The sequence below is a fragment of the Leptodactylus fuscus genome, chromosome 4 (assembly GCF_031893055.1).
Source record: "Leptodactylus fuscus isolate aLepFus1 chromosome 4, aLepFus1.hap2, whole genome shotgun sequence".
Taxonomy (NCBI): Eukaryota; Metazoa; Chordata; class Amphibia; order Anura; family Leptodactylidae; genus Leptodactylus; species Leptodactylus fuscus.
The window spans coordinates 222211480-222219584 of NC_134268.1; positions in this window are offsets into that span (position 1 = coordinate 222211480).

An 8105-nucleotide genomic window follows, 5' to 3' on the forward strand; every position below is an offset into this window, starting at 1 on the left:
TGTTACCCCAGAACAGATACATTTGGGGAGTTGGGTGTTTCTGAGTTGCCCCCAATAAGCCATGATGATGATATGTCCGGCTGTTCTAGATCTGGTTTTGGGGCCTCTCTTACATCTCCTGTCAGTCTGGTCACCACTTTGGACTCTCTTTATATGACAACCTTTTTTTGTGAGGCTGCAATATGTACAGACCAGTTGTCACTTCCCAACCCCCACTCATGTAGCAACTTTAATACAATATACGTACATCACCACGCAGCAGGGGGCGCCATTGGATACAGAGGAAGCTCCTGTCCGTGCAGAGAATATAACCTCTAGGCTCCATAGACAGATGCGGCCACATGAGCTCATCCTACGGGCACTTTGTATGTTCTTCATTCTCTCTGGTTAGTGGCGGTCTAATTGTTTTCTTCTGTGATTGTCTAAATAACGGATATTACAGTAATGGCCGCAGCCCCCCCCCCTCCCCCCACGATAAGCGGCTCCAGCTGCAAATCCAGGACAGGAGGCTCCAACATAGATAGAGCCGGATCCAAATCCAATACCTGCTCGGGGGAGTCCAGGACATCGAAGAATATTTGTGATGCTGTCCCTTGAAACGTGTGATATATCAGGACACCTACCTTATATTATCCTGTATATATGGACAGTGCACAGTATCACTTCTCTTATCCTGTATATATGGACAGTGCACAGTACCACTTCTCTTGTCCTGTATATATGGACAGTGCACAGTACCACTTCTCTTGTCCTTTATATATGGACAGTGCACAGTACCACTTCTCTATCCTGTATATATGGACAGTGCACAGTACCACTTCTCTATCCTGTATATATGGACAGTGCACAGTACCACTTCTCTATTCTGTATATATGGACAGTGCACAGTACCACTTCTCTATTCTGTATATATGGACAGTGCACAGTACCACTTCTCTTGTCCTGTATATATGGACAGTGCACAGTACCACTTCTCTTATCCTGTATATATGGACAGTGCACAGTACCACTTCTCTTGTCCTGTATATATGGACAGTGCACAGTACCACTTCTCTTATCCTGTATATATGGACAGTGCACAGTACCACTTCTCTTATCCTGTATATATGGACAGTGCACAGTACCACTTCTCTTATCCTGTATATATGGACAGTGCACAGTACCACTTCTCTTGTCCTGTATATATGGACAGTGCACAGTACCACTTCTCTTATCCTGTATATATGGACAGTGCACAGTACCACTTCTCTTGTCCTGTATATATGGACAGTGCACAGTACCACTTCTCTATCCTGTATATATGGACAGTGCACAGTACTACTTCTCTTATACTGTATATATGGACAGTGCGCAGTAACACTTCTCTTGTCCTGTATACATGGACAGTGCACAGTAACACTTCTCTTGTCCTGTATATATGGACAGTGCACAGTACCACTTCTCTTGTCCTGTATATATGGACAGTGCACAGTACCACTTCTCTTGTCCTGTATATATGGACACTGCACAGTACCACTTCTCTTATACTGTATATATGGACAGTGCACAGTACCACTTCTCTTATCCTGTATATATGGACAGTGCACAGTAACACTTCTCTTACCCTGTATATATGGACAGTGCACAGTACCACTTCTCTTGTCCTGTATATATGGACACTGCACAGTACCACTTCTCTTATTCTGTATATATGGACAGTGCACAGTACTACTTCTCTTATCCTGTATATATGGACACTGCACAGTACCACTTCTCTTGTCCTGTATATATGGACAGTGCACAGTACCACTTCTCTTGTCCTGTATATATGGACAGTGCACAGTACCACTTCTCTTGTCCTGTATATATAGACAGTGCACAGTACCACTTCTCTTGTCCTGTATATATATATATATATGGACACTGCACAGTACCACTTCTCTTGTCCTGTATATATATGGACAGTGCACAGTACCACTTCTCTTGTCCTGTATATATAGACAGTGCACAGTACCACTTCTCTTGTCCTGTATATATATATATGGACACTGCACAGTACCACTTCTCTTGTCCTGTATATATATGGACAGTGCACAGTACCACTTCTCTTGTCCTGTATATATATATGGACACTGCACAGTACCACTTCTCTTGTCCTGTATATATATGGACAGTGCACAGTACTACTTCTCTTATTCTGTATATATGGACACTGCACAGTACCACTTCTCTATCCTGTATATATGGACAGTGCACAGTACCACTTCTCTCTACATGTCCAGGGGATTATCAGTGATGTCATTATATCCTATGACCCCGCCCCCGCTCTGTCTCCGGTATTTGGAGATGATGAAGGATTGTGATTCATCCTTTAGTTTTGTGTTCCGGAGCTCAGGACCTGCGCCCCGTCCCTCGCCCCCCTTTTCCCGCCAGTACAAAGGCTTTGATTGTGTGTTTATAATTAATCACATATTGTCTTTGGTTGGTGGGGGTGTCATGAAACGTGTCCCACTGCCCACCTACTGCGTATTATACAGCGCTCCCTGTTATTACAAACTGCACCTAGAACCTCGCCCATGTGTACTGCATCCTATGCGGAAGTATTCACCCCATCAGTATTAGTAGTGACCCCATAACTATTCACCCCCTATGTCAGTATTAGCAGTGACTAGAGATGAGCGAACAGTAAAATATTCGATATTCATTTCAAATAGCCCCTCAGTAGTCGACTATTGGAACGAACATCGAACCCCATTATAGTCTATGGGGAAAAAATACTCGTTTCAGGGGATCCCACTCTTGGACTCAGGAGAAGTCACCAAGTCCTCTATGACACCCCAGGAAATGATGCCAACAGCTCTGCAATGCAACTGGGACAGCAGAGCTGAGTGTGCCGCAGGGTTCACATCTCCGGTGTAGCAGTGCTGGCCGTGCGCTCAGCTCGGCTGCATGTCCGGTGTAGACGAGCTGAGCGCACGGCCAGCACTGCTACATCTCAGCATAGGAATGCATTGACCAGTGTTGATTGGCCGAATGCCATACAGAGTACAGCATTCGACTAATCAACGCTGGTTCTACCGGAGGAGGCGGAGTCTAAGATCAGTCCACAGGAGTCTCCATTCTGGTCTGATCTTAGACTCCGCCTCCTCACAGACAAGCCTCCGACAGAACCAGCGTTGATTGGCCGAATGCTGTACTCTGTATGGCATTCGGCCAATCAACGCTGGCCAATGCATTCCTATGGGAAAAAGTCATCTCCGGCATATCACAAGCTGACAGGGATCCCGACCAGATAGAGCCCCAAAGAGCTGGTGAGTGACATCCCCCTAAATAAAGGTAACCCCTAGCTAACCCTCCTGTACATCTGTCTCTGTCTCACAGTCTCATATGACCCAGATATTAAATCCACTGTTCATATAAATTGGAGGTCACCTGATTTCAGCCGCCAATTACTTTCTCCGATTTTTTTGTCGATGCCTCCGTTGTCGAAGTTCCTGTCCCACCTCCCCTGTGCAGTTATTGGTGCAAAAAAAGTGCCAGGGAAGGTGGGAGGGGAATCAATTTTTTAGTGCGTTGTTGGATATAATCTCCTAATGATGTCCTCTCACTGGTGAAACCCCCAGACCAATTTTTCCATACAGGGTCTCTTTTATGTCCACTACTTGAGCAGGTGACCCCAGGTGACCTCTTGCGACAAATTATGTGTCATCAAAGGGTCATGTCATATTTCCACATGGTAAGTGTGCTGCCATGTGACACTGTGAGCCGCTGCAGTTTGCTGCAGTGTAGTGTTCTATAGTGTGCCTGTAGTGTAGTGCAGTGCGATTGTAGTGTAGAGTTGGGAGAATGTAGCGTTGCGCACCTGTAGAGTTCTGTAGTGTAGATTTCCGTAGTGCAACTGTAGTGAAGAGTTGAGCGACTGTAGTTTAGTGTTCCATAGTGAGATTTGCACAGTGCGCCTGTAGTGTAGTGCGACTGTTATGTAGTGTTCCATAGTGTGACTGTAGTGTAGTGCAACTGTTATATAGTGTGACTGTAGTGTAGTGTGATTATGTAGTGTTCCATAGTGACTGTAGTGTAGTGTGACTGTTATGTAGTGTTCCATAGTGACTGTAGGGTAGTGCGACTGTTATGTAGTGTTCCATAGTGACTGTAGGGTAGTGCGACTGTTATGTAGTGTTCCATAGTGTGACTGTAGTGTAGTGCGACTGTTATGTAGTGTTCCATAGTGACTGTAGTGTAGTGCGACTGTTATGTAGTGTTCCATAGTGTGACTGTAGTGTAGTGCAACTGTTATGTAGTGTTCCATAGTGTGACTGTAGTGTAGTGCGACTGTTATGTAGTGTTCCATAGTGACTGTAGTGTAGTGTGATTATGTAGTGTTCCATAGTGTGACTGTAGTGTAGTGCGACTGTTATGTAGTGTTCCATAGTGACTGTAGTGTAGTGTGATTATGTAGTGTTCCATAGTGTGACTGTAGTGTAGTGCGACTGTTATGTAGTATTCCATAGTGACTGTAGTGTAGTGAGACTGTTATGTAGTGTTCCATAGTGTGACTGTAGTGTAGTGCAACTGTTATATAGTGTGACTGTAGTGTAGTGTGATTATGTAGTGTTCCATAGTGACTGTAGTGTAGTGCGACCGTTATGTAGTGTTCCATAGTGACTGTAGGGTAGTGCGACTGTTATGTAGTGTTCCATAGTGACTGTAGGGTAGTGCGACTGTTATGTAGTGTTCCATAGTGACTGTCGTGTAGTGCGACTGTTATGTAGTATTCCATAGTGACTGTAGTGTAGTGCGACTGTTATGTAGTGTTCCATAGTGTGACTGTAGTGTAGTGCGACTGTTATGTAGTGTTCCATAGTGACTGTAGTGTAGTGCGACTGTTATGTAGTGTTCCATAGTGCGCCTGTAGTGTAGTGCAACTGTTATGTAGTGTTCCATAGTGTGACTGTAGTGTAGTGCGACTGTTATGTAGTGTTCCATAGTGACTGTAGTGTAGTGTGATTATGTAGTGTTCCATAGTGTGACTGTAGTGTAGTGCGACTGTTATGTAGTGTTCCATAGTGACTGTAGTGTAGTGTGATTATGTAGTGTTCCATAGTGTGACTGTAGTGTAGTGCGACTGTTATGTAGTATTCCATAGTGACTGTAGTGTAGTGAGACTGTTATGTAGTGTTCCATAGTGTGACTGTAGTGTAGTGCAACTGTTATATAGTGTGACTGTAGTGTAGTGTGATTATGTAGTGTTCCATAGTGACTGTAGTGTAGTGCGACCGTTATGTAGTGTTCCATAGTGACTGTAGGGTAGTGCGACTGTTATGTAGTGTTCCATAGTGACTGTAGGGTAGTGCGACTGTTATGTAGTGTTCCATAGTGACTGTCGTGTAGTGCGACTGTTATGTAGTATTCCATAGTGACTGTAGTGTAGTGCGACTGTTATGTAGTGTTCCATAGTGTGACTGTAGTGTAGTGCGACTGTTATGTAGTGTTCCATAGTGACTGTAGTGTAGTGCGACTGTTATGTAGTGTTCCATAGTGCGCCTGTAGTGTAGTGCAACTGTTATGTAGTGTTCCATAGTGTGACTGTAGTGTAGTGCGACTGTTATGTAGTATTCCATAGTGTGACTGTAGTGTAGTGCGACTGTTATGTAGTGTTCCATAGTGACTGTAGTGTAGTGCGACTGTTATGTAGTGTTCCATAGTGACTGTAGTGTAGTGTGATTATGTAGTGTTCCATAGTGTGACTGTAGTGTAGTGCGACTGTTATGTAGTATTCCATAGTGACTGTAGTGTAGTGAGACTGTTATGTAGTATTCCATAGTGACTGTAGTGTAGTGCGACTGTTATGTAGTATTCCATAGTGACTGTAGTGTAGTGAGACTGTTATGTAGTATTCCATAGTGACTAGTGTAGTGAGACTGTTATGTAGTGTTCCATAGTGACTGTAGGGTAGTGCGACTGTTATGTAGTGTTCCATAGTGACTGTAGTGTAGTGCGACTGTTATGTAGTGTTCCATAGTGTGACTGTAGTGTAGTGCGACTGTTATGTAGTGTTCCATAGTGCGCCTGTAGTGTAGTGCAACTGTTATGTAGTGTTCCATAGTGACTGTAGTGTAGTGTGATTATGTAGTGTTCCATAGTGACTGTCGTGTAGTGCGACTGTTATGTAGTATTCCATAGTGACTTAAGTGTAGTGAGACTTATGTAGTGTTCCATAGTGACTGTAGTGTAGTGCGACTGTTATGTAGTGTTCTATAGTGTGACTGTAGTGTAGTGCGACTGTTATGTAGTGTCCCATAGTGTGACTGTAGTGTAGTGCGACTGTTATGTAGTGTTCCATAGTGTAACTGTAGTGTAGTGCGACTGTTACGTAGTGTTCCATAGTGTAACTGTAGTGTAGTGCGACTGTTATGTAGTGTTCCATAGTGGGACTGTAGGGTAGTGCGACTGTTATGTAGTGTTCCATAGTGACTGTCGTGTAGTGCGACTGTTATGTAGTATTCCATAGTGACTGTAGTGTAGTGCGACTGTTATGTAGTATTCCATAGTGACTGTAGTGTAGTGAGACTGTTATGTAGTGTTCCATAGTGTGACTGTAGTGTAGTGCGACTGTTATGTAGTGTTCCATAGTGACTGTAGTGTAGTGCGACTGTTATGTAGTGTTCCATAGTGCGCCTGTAGTGTAGTGCGACTGTTATGTAGTGTTCCATAGTGTGACTGTAGTGTAGTGCGACTGTTATGTAGTATTCCATAGTGTGACTGTAGTGTAGTGCGACTGTTATGTAGTGTTCCATAGTGACTGTAGTGTAGTGCGACTGTTATGTAGTATTCCATAGTGACTGTAGCGTAGTGAGACTGTTATGTAGTGTTCCATAGTGTGACTGTAGTGTAGTGCGACTGTTATGTAGTGTTCCATAGTGACTGTAGTGTAGTGCGACTGTTATGTAGTGTTCCATAGTGACTGTAGTGTAGTGTGATTATGTAGTGTTCCATAGTGTGACTGTAGTGTAGTGCGACTGTTATGTAGTATTCCATAGTGACTGTAGTGTAGTGAGACTGTTATGTAGTATTCCATAGTGACTGTAGTGTAGTGCGACTGTTATGTAGTATTCCATAGTGACTGTAGTGTAGTGAGACTGTTATGTAGTATTCCATAGTGACTGTAGTGTAGTGAGACTGTTATGTAGTGTTCCATAGTGACTGTAGGGTAGTGCGACTGTTATGTAGTGTTCCATAGTGACTGTAGTGTAGTGAGACTGTTATGTAGTGTTCCATAGTGTGACTGTAGTGTAGTGCGACTGTTATGTAGTGTTCCATAGTGACTGTCGTGTAGTGCGACTGTTATGTAGTATTCCATAGTGACTTAAGTGTAGTGAGACTGTTATGTAGTGTTCCATAGTGACTGTAGTGTAGTGCGACTGTTATGTAGTGTTCTATAGTGTGACTGTAGTGTAGTGCGACTGTTATGTAGTGTCCCATAGTGTGACTGTAGTGTAGTGCGACTGTTATGTAGTGTTCCATAGTGTAACTGTAGTGTAGTGCGACTGTTACGTAGTGTTCCATAGTGTAACTGTAGTGTAGTGCGACTGTTATGTAGTGTTCCATAGTGGGACTGTAGTGTAGTGCGACTGTTATGTAGTGATCATTAATGCGCCTGTAGTGTAGTGCAACTGTTATGTAATGTTCCATAGTGTGATTGTAGCGTAGTGTGACTGTTATGTAGTGTTCCATAGTGTAACTGTAGTGCGACTGTTATGTAGTGTTCCATAGTGTGACTGTAGTGTAGTGCGACTGTTATGTAGTGTTCCATAGTGTGACTGTAGTGTAGTGCGACTGTTATGTAGTGATCATTAATGCGCCTGTAGTGTAGTGCGACTGTTATGTAGTGTTCCATAGTGTAACTGTAGTGTAGTGCGACTGTTATGTAGTGTTCCATAGTGACTGTAGTGTAGTGCGACTGTTATGTAGTGATCATTAATGCGCCTGTAGTGTAGTGCGACTGTTATGTAATGTTCCATAGTGTGATTGTAGCGTAGTGTGACTGTTATGTAGTGTTCCATAGTGGGACTGTAGTGTAGTGCGACTGTTGTGTAGTGCGACTGTTATGTAGTGTTCATTAGTGC